A 14,304-nucleotide genomic window follows, 5' to 3' on the forward strand; every position below is an offset into this window, starting at 1 on the left:
TGTGCAGCCTGGCAGAGTTTAATTCTATTCCTTAATAAATAAATACTGCACCTGCAGTTCAGTTTCTGTCTGTTTTTGCGCCTTTGTTTGATGCTGGTAGGACTGAGAGAATGCAATCCATATGTGATCCATTTAGCCATTCAGCCTGGGGACTTATCTGAGTTCTACCTGGGCCGGAGTCCCATGTCAGTTTACTAATGGATTGGCATTGATGGAGGCTCGGAAAGTGAAGGGATTGAGGACCACACCATTCCTGTGTGGGGGGGGGGGGGGGGGATTGAGCTCATCCTCCCCACATTCTAAGGAACTAGTCTCCATGGATAGGAGCCCTGGATGATATGGCTTCTCCTCTTTGCCAGTAATGGCAGTGCAGTCTCCTTGTGAGATAGGGTGAACAGAGCATGGGTAGACAGCGTTGCTGCTGCACCTTCGGTACCATGCCCTGTATCAGTTGCCCATGCACGTCTGTGAGAGCGCACCGATTGGCTGATGCATCAAAGACAGGATTGCGTTGGGGACCAGGACTGCACTGACTGCCAAAGATCACACTTGACGCTATCAAGGTGCCATGGTGCCCTCAATGCCATCGAGGTGTGTGGCTGCCCTCTCCATAAGGGCTATTGACTGTGGTCACTATCGAATGCTCTGGCTGCAGGCAAGAACCCTTCCGCATCATAGGTGTCGATGGGTGCTGTCGTGCACTGTAGAAGCCATCAAGTGCCTTGTGCTCTCAATGTACTGGAGGAACTGTCATCAACCTGAGCATTATCGAGGGCCTTGGACTGACCTGACACAGATTTATTAATAAAGCTTCCTAACATTAAACAAAATATATTTCATAATAGCAGACAAAATATATCATTACACATCTTTATAACATTTTCAGTGTCCCCCAGTCTGATTTAAAATCCTTGTCACTGGCCACAACATTTCCGTACTATATTTTCAGTGACTTCCAGTTTAAAATTAAACCTATCTCTGAAACCCATAAGTTAATTTGTAGTATTCGTTACCTTAAACTTATTGTAAATGCCTTTAAATGTGTGATCAGCTCTGTTTAAAATAGGAAAACATTTACAAATCCCACTCTTCATGGATTTCTCACCCACAAGCTGGAAATATGGAATTGCCAGCTGCCGTCTTTCTCTTCTCAAATGTCCTGAAGGGGTAACAGTAACTTATGAGAGAGAATCTGGTCTGGGAGGGAAGAGATGACAGTGACTCATGAGAGAGACTGGTTTGGGGGTGGGATGACAGTGACTCATGAGAGAGACTGTTTTGGTGGTGGGATGACAGTGACTCATGAGAGAGACTGGTTTGGTGGTGGGATGACAGTGACTCATGAGAGAGACTGGTTTGGGGGTGGGATGACAGTGACTCATGAGAGAGACTGGTTTGGGGGTGGGATGACAGTGACGAGAGAGAGACTGGTTTGGGGGTGGGATGACAGTGACGAGAGAGAGACTGGTTTGGGGGTGGGATGACACTGACGAGAGAGAGACTGGTTTGGGGGTGGGATGACACTGACGAGAGAGAGACTGGTTTGGGGGTGGGATGACACTGACGAGAGAGAGATTGGTTTGGCGGTGGGATGACAGTGACTAGAGAGAGACTGGTTTGGGGGTGGGATGACAGTGACGAGAGAGAGACTGGTTTGGCGGTGGGATGACTGTGACGAGAGAGAAGACTGGTTTGGGGGTGGGATGACTGTGACGAGAGAGAAGATTGGTTTGGCGGTGGGATGACAGTGACGAGAGAGAGACTGGTTTGGGGGTGGGATGACAGTGACGAGAGAGAGACTGGTTTGGCGGTGGGATGACAGTGACGAGAGAGAGACTGGTTTGGCGGTGGGATGACTGTGACAGGTGAGTGAGCAGTGTCGGCCTTTGGGTTTGATACACTAGGCAGTCACCCGGGACACCACCAGCATCACCTATCCTGCTGCAGCATGAAGAAAGGCCCAGCGAGGCTGTGGTAGATCTGATCCCTCTGCAGCCCAAAGAAATGGGGAGAGCTGAGAGTGAGAGCCTCTGAGTATGTGTGCGTGTGTGAGATAACGAGAGCCTATATGTGTATATGTGAATGTGAGAGAAAATGATCGTGTGTGTGAGCACCTATGTGTCACAAACATGCGCATGCATACACACACATGAAGGAAAGGGGGAGTGTGTAAGAGAATTAACATGTATAAATATGTCTGAGAAAGGACAAAGTTTGGGCGTCCCCAATCCATGACAATCTCAGGATGACTGGAAATCAAAAGATCCCAAGTATGGAGAGCAGGATATTTTTTAATTCTAATTAATTTTAATTTTGGGGGGTTATTTGATGTTTCTGCTGTTTTGAAATATTTTATTGGTGCTTTTGGAAATTTATAACATTTTTAAATTATTGGATGTTCTAGTCATCAGATGTTTTGAAATATTTTTTTTTTTATTAGCCTCGTTTTACTAGTATTATTCATGATTTTTTTCCCATTGATAGCAGGGCTGAATTAGCCATGCTGTCATGGGATCTGTCAATCAGGTCCGGGAGGCGGAGCTTTACAAAGCGATTTAGATTTTAGCTCTCTGTGGCTGCGCAGGAAAGTAACAGATTCTCCTCAGTCTGTTTTTTCCGCGAGCGGGATCACACGTGGGGCTGACTTCTCCTCAGCATTTATTATTTTATTGAAATGTCAAAAAAGCTGGGCATTAAACCCTGTGCCTGTGGCAAGGTAATGTCAGTCACGGATGGCCATGAACGATGTTACCGATGCCTGGGACCAGAGCATAATTTACAAAATTGTGATTTTTGTGCTCTAATGTCCCCAAGGGCCCAAAAACAACAGGCCTACAAAATGTTTGAACTTTTTACGTTTTCCGAGCCATCGGAGGCTCATTCTTCACCAGGTCCCTCGTTGACGGCAGCCCCGAAACAGAAAAGAGCATCGTCGTGGGATCCTTAACCCTCCAGGCTTGGAGGTAAGGACTTACCGAGCCGACATAGGCCTTCGGATCCGAGAGGACCAAAAGAGGATCGGCGCAGGAAACAGTGCCTAAATCTGCAGCACCGACGACTTATGCGCCTGAAGTACCTTCTGCGCCCAAATCACCATTGGCGCATAGTACTTCTGCGCCTGAATCATCATCAGCATACAAGACACCGGCGCGCACAACGCAGGAAGCGTATGTGCATAACGCGCCGACGACATCTGCGTGCACGGCGCCGAAGACGACTGTGCGTATGGCGCCTAAGCTGTCTGAAGCGAGCTCGGCGTCGAAACCATCTGAGCACATGACGTCGATGATTTCTGCGCACAAGTCGGTATATGCGCACAACTTACAGAAAACATCGACGCACATGGCGCCGAAGGCATTAGCGCATTCGACAACACACAGATCAACGCACAGTGGACTACAAAAGTCCAAACAAATACATCATTCAATACCACATGCGGTAAAACGAAGACATCAGCCTCCACATGTACCTCATTCCACCTCTTCAGACTAATTCTACAGAGGTGAGGTCAAAACGAATCAGACGATCACTATCGGGAACTGGAACCCATACAGGATCATCATCATACCATCACCATAGACGATCATGTCACTCACATCAAAAAGCTGCGAACACGAGAGACACATGGGCAGTGAGCCCTTCCACTTCTAGGTCATCTCACCCACGAAGTGTAGATTCTCTATCTCGTAGACAATTAATACAAATTACTTCCTCTGATGCATCTTCGTCCTCAGATATTTCTGTTAAGACCACAGACTGCAAGATGAGGAACAAGTATGATGTACCAGCTACTTCCGCTAAAATTACTACAGTATCACCTAAAACAGGTGAGCTATCAAAACAATCTGGTCATGCAGCAATGCCTCCTCGAACAAAAGAGGCATTTCTTCAATTGTCCAAATCATTGGTAAGGTTTTATGAAACTCTTCAATCATCTTTTAAGATGTCTAACGAGCTATCTGTGAGTTCTCCGGAACACAATATAAATACCTCTGGAGAACCTTCGGTGGAGCCTCCGGCATCCCCAATGACAAAACGACAAGTTTCAACAGCAAGATACCCCTATAGATTCTCTATCTCCACACGTCTCCATTGTCATCTATTGGATTCCCATCGGATTCACAGGAACAACCACAGGAACCATATTCTCCTCCAGAGGACCTGACATACCCAAAATGTTTAGAAAAATTGGGCACGATATTACATCTGGAGGTTCAAAAGGAGACAGACCCTAGGTCAGAAACCTTTGGTCTCCTAAAGATTTTCGATGCTCCAGGAGAACCAATATCTCTCCCACCACACGAATTATTACATTCTGTCTTGCAGAAGTCGTGGGAAACGCCTTATTCTCTATCAGCGGTTTCCAAGAAAACGGATATAAAATTTCGTATGAGAAAAACATCGCCTTACTCTATACCACAATTACCACATGCTTCAATTGTGATGGAGTCGGCAATGCAAAGATTCAAAAAAGCAAAATCGCATGCCTCGTATCCACTGGGTAAAGACAACCGGTGTTTAGATGACTTTGGCAGGAAAATGTAACATAACTCAATGTTGAATGCCCGCAATATGCACCATCAATTTTATATGGTACAATACCTGTATGAGTGCATACAAGCCACAAAAGGTATGCTTTCCTCGACGGCTGATCAGGTACCACCGCCTCTTCATGATATGAAGGAGTGTTCTCGACACCTTCTACGATCAATATACGAGGCATTTGAAACATCTTCTTGGGCGCCTGCAACAGCTATAGCAGCCCGTAGGATGGCGTGGTTACGATCTAGTACGATAAGAGAAGATTTACACGAGAAACTGACGAACCTCCCATGTACAGGAGACAACCTGTTCGGAGAACGGTTTCAAGAAACAGTTGGGAAAATTAAAGGAGGAAGCTCTAGCAGTCCAATCCTTAACGTCACAATCTCACTACACAACCACACGTTATGTGGGATCTACATGTAGACAATCCTATAATCGTAGGCCTTACAGATCTTATCCACTTCATGGATCAAACTTACAGATCTTATCCACTTCATGGATCACGATCTTATCCACTTCATGGATCAAACCTTACAGATCTTATCCACTTCATGGATCAAACTCACGAACAAAATAGCGGATCAACTCTGCCCAACCTCCTCTAAAGTTATCCAACCGGCACGAGACAACAGAAAACCATGGTTCACCCCGGAACTCAGAGCCCTAAAACAAAAATTACGAAACAAAGAACAAATCTGGAGAAACAACCCTACACCCACAACCAGACTGGACTACAAAGCCACCCTCAACACTTACAGAAACGCCATACACAAAACCAAAAAGGACTTCTATGCAAAAAGAATTCATAACTTCATCTTCGACTCGAAGGCTTTATTCTCTTACGTATCATCTCTCACCAAACCAACACCACCATCCATTCCAGACCAACTAGCGCTCAGCAAGGCCAACGAATTAGCCAACTACTTCAAAACAAAAATTTCAAACCTCACTCGCTCCCTTACAATCCATCAAACTCTTCCAACACCTCTTAGCTCATACCAACCCACGCTGACTTCTAGACTAGAGTCATTCGAGCCCACATCCGCCTTGGAGATTGAAAATTTACTTAAAAAAATTAAACCATCTGCACATCCCTCGGACCCACTCCCTACTAATCTGCTCACCGCCATCCCTAACACCGTCGCAAAACCTATTGCAGAAATCATCAATACCTCTTTAGCCATGGGCACAGTCCCTAATCAACTAAAACTTGCAATCATCAAACCCCTACTGAAAAAACCAACTGCATCACTAACGGACCCAGCTAACTTCAGACCCATTGCAAACCTGCCCCTGATCTCCAAACTGATGGAAAAAGCCGTAAATAAACAACTGTCCGAATATCTCGAGGAGCACAACATTCTTTCCCCGGCACAATATGGTTTTCGAAAATCACGAAGTACAGAGTCACTTTTGCTCTCTCTCACTGATAATTTACTTTTGAACCTGGAGAAAAAACAGTCATTCTTACTTGTACTTTTAGACCTATCCTCAGCGTTCGACACGGTAAATCACCCACAACTCCTAGAACAACTTTCAAACATAGGAATAAAAGGCACAGCTCTCAGTTGGTTCAAATCGTTCCTATCTAACAGGTTTTACAAGGTCAGAATTAATAACAAGGAATCTGCCCCCATCCTATCAGACCAAGGCGTACCTCAAGGTTCATCCCTCTCTCCCACCCTATTCAACGTCTACCTCCTCCCCCTCTGCCATCTGCTATCACAACTCAAACTTACTCATTACCTCTATGCAGACGACATCCAGATCCTCATCCCCATTACAGAATCTATTCAAAAAACCTTCGCCTACTGGGAGAATTGTCTTCAACCAATTAAACAACTACTCTCCAGCCTGAACCTGATTCTAAACTCTAGCAAAACAGAGTTGCTACTGATCTCACACAACCCGAACACCCACACACCCAGCCTGACACAAACCACATCTTTTAACATGGAGCTCTCTGCCGACGTCAGGAATCTAGGAGCATGGCTTGACAACCAACTTAACCTAAAAAAATTCATAAACACAACCACCAGGGATTGCTTCTTTAAACTACAGGTCCTAAAGAAACTAAAGCCACTCCTTCACTTCAATGACTTTCGTCTCGTTCTTCAATCCATTATTTTTTCGAAACTTGACTACTGCAACTCAATCTTACTGGGCCTTCCCGCCATCAGCATCAAACCCCTACAGATAGTACAAAATGCCGCAGCCAGAATCCTAACTAACTCTAATAAAAGAGACCATATTACCCCTATCTTGAGCAACCTCCACTGGCTACCCATCAAACAGAGAATCCTATATAAAACATTAACCATCATTCATAAAGCAATTCATAACGACGCACCTATATCTCTACAAACCCAACTTCGTCCACACTCATCTGCCAGACCCATCAGAAGCACCTACAAAGGCACATTAGTCGCAGCTCCGGCCAAATCAACACTAAGAAAAAGAGCACTCTCCACTGCGGGACCACACCAATGGAATGCGCTCCCACCAGACCTTCGACTCGAACCCAATCTACTAGAGTTTAAAAAAAGGTTAAAAACCTGGCTTTTCAGGTAAGCGTTCCAATTCCCAGAGTGTAACTAGGCACCTCCTCCTGACTCTCAAATCCTGACTCTTAACTAGGCACCTCCTCCTGACTCTCAAATCCAACCATTGCAGGGTGTCACTAACACATTGACACTTAATTTCATACCCGCACTTACTTATTCTCATGTCTATTTAACAGTCGTTATTCACCTTTATATAGCCGCTTTTTGCAGACCATATTCGTTACTAAAATTCCTTGTAAAAAGATGAACTCACACATACTATTCATTACACGGTTAAGGTTTTGTTAATTGTTAAATTTGTTAAATATAATTATTATTACTTTCAATGTTCATTGTAATAAGGTTAAATAGTTGTAATAAGGTTCAATGGCTGATTGTTATTGTTCAATGTTCCATGTAAAAAAAAACCCTGGTCTAACCTCCCAGACCAGGGCAACCTTTTCGTTACTTGTAAACCGGATTGATTTGTATTGTATACAGGAATTCCGGTATATAAAAATTAAAAATAAATAAATAAATAAATATTATTATCAATTTTTTCGTACACAGATGTATCTATCTTACCAGCGTCCTCCGCCGCAACAAAACACCACGACTCAATGTAGGGGTAAGCCACATAACCAGAGACAGCAAACACAACAACCGGCTGCTGCAGTAAAATCAGCGCAGTCTTTTTAATAACCCAGCCACCACCACTACATCAAGCACCACCGGGCAGAATTCATTCTTGCCTGGCAGCCTGGGAGAAAATAACAACCGATCAATGGGTTTTAGAGAGAGAGTACGATACGGGTACCAACTCCAATTTACCACAAAACCCATACTACCTCACTTTTCCACTCTAAAGAGTCAAAGCTTCCAACCACAACTGGGGGAGGAGATCGCTTTGTTTCGCAAACAGCAGGCCATTCGAATTTTCCTAAAAACCCAAAAAAACAGGGTTCTAGTCCCCATACTTTCTCATACCCAAAAAGTCGGGTGGACTTCGCTCCATATTAGATCTACGGGAATTGAACAAATTCCTGACCAAAGAGAAATTCAAGATGGTATCGTTGAAATCGATCTTACCTTTGATTCAACCCAACGATTGGATGTGTTCAATCGATCTGAAGGATGCGTACACACATATTCCAATCCATCCATCCTCTTGGCGTTACCTATGCTTTTGCTGCGGCCATCAACACTACTAGTAGTGTGTTCAGTACTGTGTTCAGTTCTGGAGACCGTATCTACAAAGAGACAGAGACAAGATGGAAGCGGTACAGAGAAGGGCGACCAGAAAGGTGGAGGGTCTTCATCGGATGTCATACGAGGAGAGATTGAAGAATCTAAATATGTACACCCTGGAGGAAAGGAGGAGCAGGGGTGATATGATTCAGACCTTCAGATACTTGAAAAACTTTAACGATCCAAAGAAAACGACAAACCTTTTCCGTCAGAAAAAAATCAGCAGAACCAGAGGTCACGAGCTGAGGCTCCAGGGAGGAAGACTAAGAACCAATGTCAGGAAGTATTTCTTCACGGAGAGAGTGGTGGATGCCTGGAATGCCCTTCCGGAGGAAGTGGTGAAGTCCAAAACTGTGAAGGACTTCAAAGGGGTGTGGGATAAACACTGTAGATCCATCAGGTCTAGAGGACATGTATAAAGAGGAGGCAGCAAAACACTGCACGGAGCGGCAGTAGCCACAGAGGCATTCACGGAGCGGGATGCCAGTGGTTGGTGTTCCACCTTCACGGAGCGGAAGGATGGAGGGCTGCCATCTCCAAATTAAAAAAAAAAACCAAAAAAAACAGGGGTGGGTAAGAGTATGTAAAGTTAACGGAGAGTTCATAGGCTATATAGGTATTACCAATTATTAGGCTTATTCAATATTTGTTGATATTTAATGTGGCTTTCAGTGCATACTTCACTTTCAATGCATATCCAGCATAGCTCTCTGCTTCAACGGCAGGGGAGAAGTAAAACTAATACTTCACGCATATCCAGCATAGCTCTCTGCTTCAACGGCAAGGGAGAAGAAAAATTGATATTTCACGCATATCCGGCATAGCTCTCTGCTTCAACGGCAGGGGAGAAGAAAAACAACCAATAAGGGCTGAATAACATAGTCTGGGTAAACAAATAAGTATGGGTGCAGCTTGCTTGTTGCGGCGGTTACTACCCCTAACTAATCAAGCTTGATATTTCACTTGAATGCAGCTCCATCACTGCTCTCTGCATTAATGGTGGGGGTGAAAGGGAAATAGAACTAAGGGTTGCTAAGAGCCAAGAGAAACAGATAAGTATGAAAGGAAAGAAGTGTGAAGCTTGCTGGGCAGACTGGATGGGCCGATTGGTCTTCTTCTGCCGTCATTTCTATGTTTCTATGTTTCTAGCACAAGGTTCTTCCCTTTGGACTATCGGCTGCACCCAGGGTTTTCACCAAATGCATGGTTGTGGTGGTGGCTCATCTCAGACAACAGGGTATGACCATCTTTCCATATCTGGACGATTGGCTAATAATAGCCTCGACCCCAGAGATCTTACTCGATCACCTCCGGGTGATACAGTACTTACAAGTGATCAATTTTCAGAAATCACATCTCCAACCAACACAATGACTACAGTTCATAGGAGCAGGCCCGGACACTGTTCGCAATCGGGCATATCTCCCAACAGAAAGAATAACACAAATACGTAAACTTCTCTACTCGTTGAACAACACTCAAAGGCTGTAAGGAAATGACAAAATAGTGGATGCCACAAAAGAGTCTTTCAATTTTTAATCATGGAGATGTAAAGTATCATGTACATATGCCCGACTCTGGCCGAGTTTCGCCAATGGTGGCTGCCTCAGGGGCTTATTAATCAAAGAACAGTGAGGCATTGAGAGGAGACGAACCTTGTCGGTGCATGTATGATTGATTGGTGGCGAAACTCGGCCAGAGTCTGGCATATGTACATGATACTTTACGTCTCCATGATTAAAAATTGAAAGACTCTTTTGTGGCATCCACTATTTTGTCATTTCCTTACGGCTTCACTGGATCTCCTACCCTGCTGTTTTTTGGGCCCAACACTCAAAGGCTGTCAGCAAGACAAATTCTGGTAGTCCTCGGCCACAAGGCGGCGGCTATCTTCACAGTACCCAATACCAGGCTACACAAGTGAGAGAAAGGGCTTTATCATTGGCTGGGCCCATACTATGGAACACGATGCCACCCGAACTCAGATTACAGAATAATCTCAATACTTTTAAGAAAAATCTAAAAACATGGCTCTTTAAAAAAGCCTTCACTAAAGAGTATGGAGGGTAGAGAATGAAAATACAAGGTAATGCAGATGAGAATGAATTTAATCAATCCTACTTGTAAGAAGTAATATTTCAAAGCGATAGTAACTCAATAATATACCTGGACTTGACCAACATTACTCAAATAATGATTTTATTTATGAAATTGTAACCGAACTTTATTGGCACCTGTTAGAATGTAAGATATTCTACATTTACTTACCTTAGTCTATGTGCCTATTTGTAAACCGTTGCGATGGTATATAACTTAGCGACGGTATAGAAAAGTTTTTAAATAAATAAATAAACATGAGACGCCTGCAATGGGGACTGAAATGTCAATGGAAACAACACTCACAACCGTTGACACAGAAGCTATCGTTGACCTCCAAAATGAAACAGGACATAACGTGGTGGCTCCTACACTCCACCCTGTCAAAAGGAGCAGTATTCAGTCCTCCTCACAACACAGTCTTAACCACAGATGCGTCTCGCAAGGGATGGGGAGCACATCTCGAGATTTACGAAACCCAAGGGTTATGGACAATCGCTGAGTGGACCCTGCAGATAAATCTATTAGAGCTCAGAGCAATTTGGAATGCGTTACAAGTGTTTCAAGATCACTTAAAGGGCCGTAGAGTCATGATCTACACAGACAATCAAGTGGCAATGTTTTATATCAACAAGCAAGGAGGGTCCAGTTCATGGCCCCTTTGCAAGGAGACCCTGACAGTCTTCAAACATGCTCACCAACATTGCATACATCTGCAAGCAACTTACCTACCAGGAGCAGCAAATACAAGAGCAAGCTAAGCTGCAAATTTCATCCTCACGAATGGATACTCAATTCGGAGGTAGCCCAAAACATTTTCATGCAATGGGGGGACACCTGCGATGGATCTCTTTGCAACCGAGATCAACGCTCAGGTTCCCAAATTCTGCTTGATAAAACCAAGTCAGTTCAGGATTGCCCAAGATGCCTTCCTCATTCCGTGGACGACAGGCCTCCTATATGCCTTTCCTCCCATACCACTCATAACAAGGACACTTCAGAAGTGCATAGCAGACAAGGCTCAACTGATTGGATAAGTTCTTGGAGGAGAAGTCCATTACCTGCTATTAAGTTCACTTAGAGAATAGCCACTGCCATTAGCAATGGTAACATGGAATAGACTTAGTTTTTGGGTACTTGCCAGGTTCTTATGGCCTGGATTGGCCACTGTTGGAAACAGGATGCTGGGCTTGATGGACCCTTGGTCTGACCCAGTATGGCATTTTCTTATGTTCTTATGTTCATAGCTCCAGCCTGGCCAAGGCAACTGTGGTACAGTTTCCTTCTCCGACTGTCCATCACAGACCCCATTCGATTACCGAATTGCCCAGATCTTCTCTTCCAAGATCAAGGAACACTTCTACACCCGCTACACTCATCTCTCCATTTAACAGCATGGAGATTGAGAGGCTCCTTTTAACAGAACAGGGAGTTTCCACTTCGGCATGATCCATTTTGTTAGAATCCAGGAAACTCTCAACGAGGAAAAACTATAGCTATAAATGTATTTTATTTATTTATTTATTTTTATATACCGTCATTCGGTTCAGCCATCATAATGGTTTACAAAGTCAAACAAAAACAGATAAATTATACATAGTTACAAAAAAGTAACAATGGGGGGGTGGGGTGAAAAAGGGAGGAAAAGGGAAAAAAGGGAAGTAACAGTAATAGTATTAATTTATCATAAAGGAGGGATTCTATCATTACTTCTTATAAGTTCCGAATTGTAATGAATATGGTTTATGCTAGTTGTAGATACTTTTTCTTTCGTGCCTGGGTTTGGTTGGTTGAGTTGATTGTAGATGGATTGTTGATATAGATGATCATTAATGTAGACTGTATGAAAAAGGAAAGTTTTTAGATCTTTCTTGAACTTTTTGATATTGGTTTGAGTTCTCAAAGTGGTAGAGAGTTCCATTTTTTTGGACAAACAATGGAGAAAGCTCTATTTCTAGTGGATGATAGTCGAGCATCTTTGATGGGAGGAATATTTAGACAAGAAGTGTTATTAGATCGAAGATTTTTTTTGGTAATTTGTGGAGTGACTTTTAAACCAGTATGTTTATGGTGATCAGCATTCACTGATTTGTGAATGATGGTCAGGATCTTATAATCAATTTGAGATTTAATAGGAAGCCAGTGAAGCGACACTAGTATTGGGGTGATGTGATCATATTTTTTGTTCCAGCTAAAATTCTAGCTGCTGCAATGGAAACTCTACCTGGTGCACTTCTAATGTGTATCATCTTTAGACTATTCACCTGAGTTACTCATGGATTATCTACATACACTGTACACAGCTGGTCTGGCAACCTCATCCATCAGGGTGCATCTCAGTGCCATAGCGGCATATCACAGACCACTTAACAATATTCCTATCTCCAATCACCCCTTACTATCTTGTTTCATCAAGGGTTAACTCACCTTCGCCCTCCGATCTCCAAACCTCCAGTTCCGTGGAACCTCAACATAGTTCTTGAACAGCTCATGTTTTTCCCATTTGAACCCATGGACTCGGCACACATTAAATACTTCACATGGAAGGTGGTATTCCTCGTGGCAGTAACATCAGCACGACGAGTCAGTGAATTGCAGGCCTTGGTCCATTATTCTCTGTATTTACAGTTTCATCACCAAAAAGTGATTCTCCAAACTCACCCATCCTTCCTACCAAAAGTGGTTTCTCAATTCCATCTCAATCAGACCATAGAACTACCCATCTTTTTCCCTAAACCTCATGCAAATGACAGGGAAAAATTACTGCATACGCTAGACTGCAAAAGAGCGTTAGCATGTTACAAAGAAAGAACTAACTCAGACTCCCATGTTTCTCAACTCTGTCTTTCGACCCGAAAGCACCTGGACTACTGGTGGCTAAACGCATCATCTCCAGCTGGATAGCACAGTGCATCAAGTTCTGCTACGACAAACAGAACCTACAGCTACATTCTGTTCCCAAAGCTCATCAAGTTAGAGCAGTGGCGGCCTCCTTGGCACACCTTAAACATGTACAACCCGTTGACATTTGTAAGGCAGCTACATGGTCATCGCTCCATACCTTCACATCGCCCTACTGCCTTGATCAACAAGCAGCTACTGATGCGAAGATAGGGCACGCAATCCTGCAATCTCTATCATCTTGTACATGGTGAATGCCACACTGTTCATGATCACGTACAAACATATATATCATACACAACGTGATCGGGAGCTTGGGACTCCCATGACAGCATGGCTAATTCAGCCCTGCTATCAACGGGAAAAAGCAAGTTTGCTTACCGTAAACGGTGTTACCGTAGATAGCAGGATGAATTAGCCATGCTGACCCATCCTCCTCCCTGACAGTCACAGTCTTTACAACCTACAGCTTAATCACAGACTGAGGAGAATCTGTTACTTTCCTGCGCGGGAACACTCACACAGCCGCAGAGAGCTAAAATCTAAATCTCTGCTTTGTAAAGCTCCGCCTCCCGGACCTGATTGACAGATCCCATGACAGCATGGCTAATTCATCCTGCTATCTACGGAAACACCGTTTACGGTAAGCAAACTTGCTTATATTTCTTGATTTTATTGTCTGTTTTATGAGGAATGGTATTGTTGCACTGCATACAGCATCTGGCTTGCTGTGATTTCCAGTTCAGATTTTGTCAGAACGTTTTATGCTTTATGGTCTCTTTATTCTATATTCATCTCCAACTGATACCTATGGATATTTTTTGTGTAATTTATGAGGTGTTAAATATCTTCTGAGTAAGATCTTCTATCCGTTTTCTAAAATTGTTGATGCAGTGTTATCAAACAATTTTACAAATAGTTTTCCTGGGCGGCTAGAACTAGCCAGGGCTTTCTTTATTGCATAAAGTGC

At 43.6% G+C, this 14,304-nt stretch overlaps 1 protein-coding gene across 4 annotated transcripts in view; it reads left to right on the forward strand.

The window, feature by feature from the left end:
- Positions 1-14,304, forward strand: part of PTK7 (protein tyrosine kinase 7 (inactive)) — a 303,844-nt gene that overhangs the window by 251,357 nt on the left and 38,183 nt on the right. The window lies entirely within an intron of this gene.

This window comes from Rhinatrema bivittatum, chromosome 3 (genome assembly GCF_901001135.1).
Source record: "Rhinatrema bivittatum chromosome 3, aRhiBiv1.1, whole genome shotgun sequence".
Taxonomy (NCBI): domain Eukaryota; kingdom Metazoa; phylum Chordata; class Amphibia; order Gymnophiona; family Rhinatrematidae; genus Rhinatrema; species Rhinatrema bivittatum.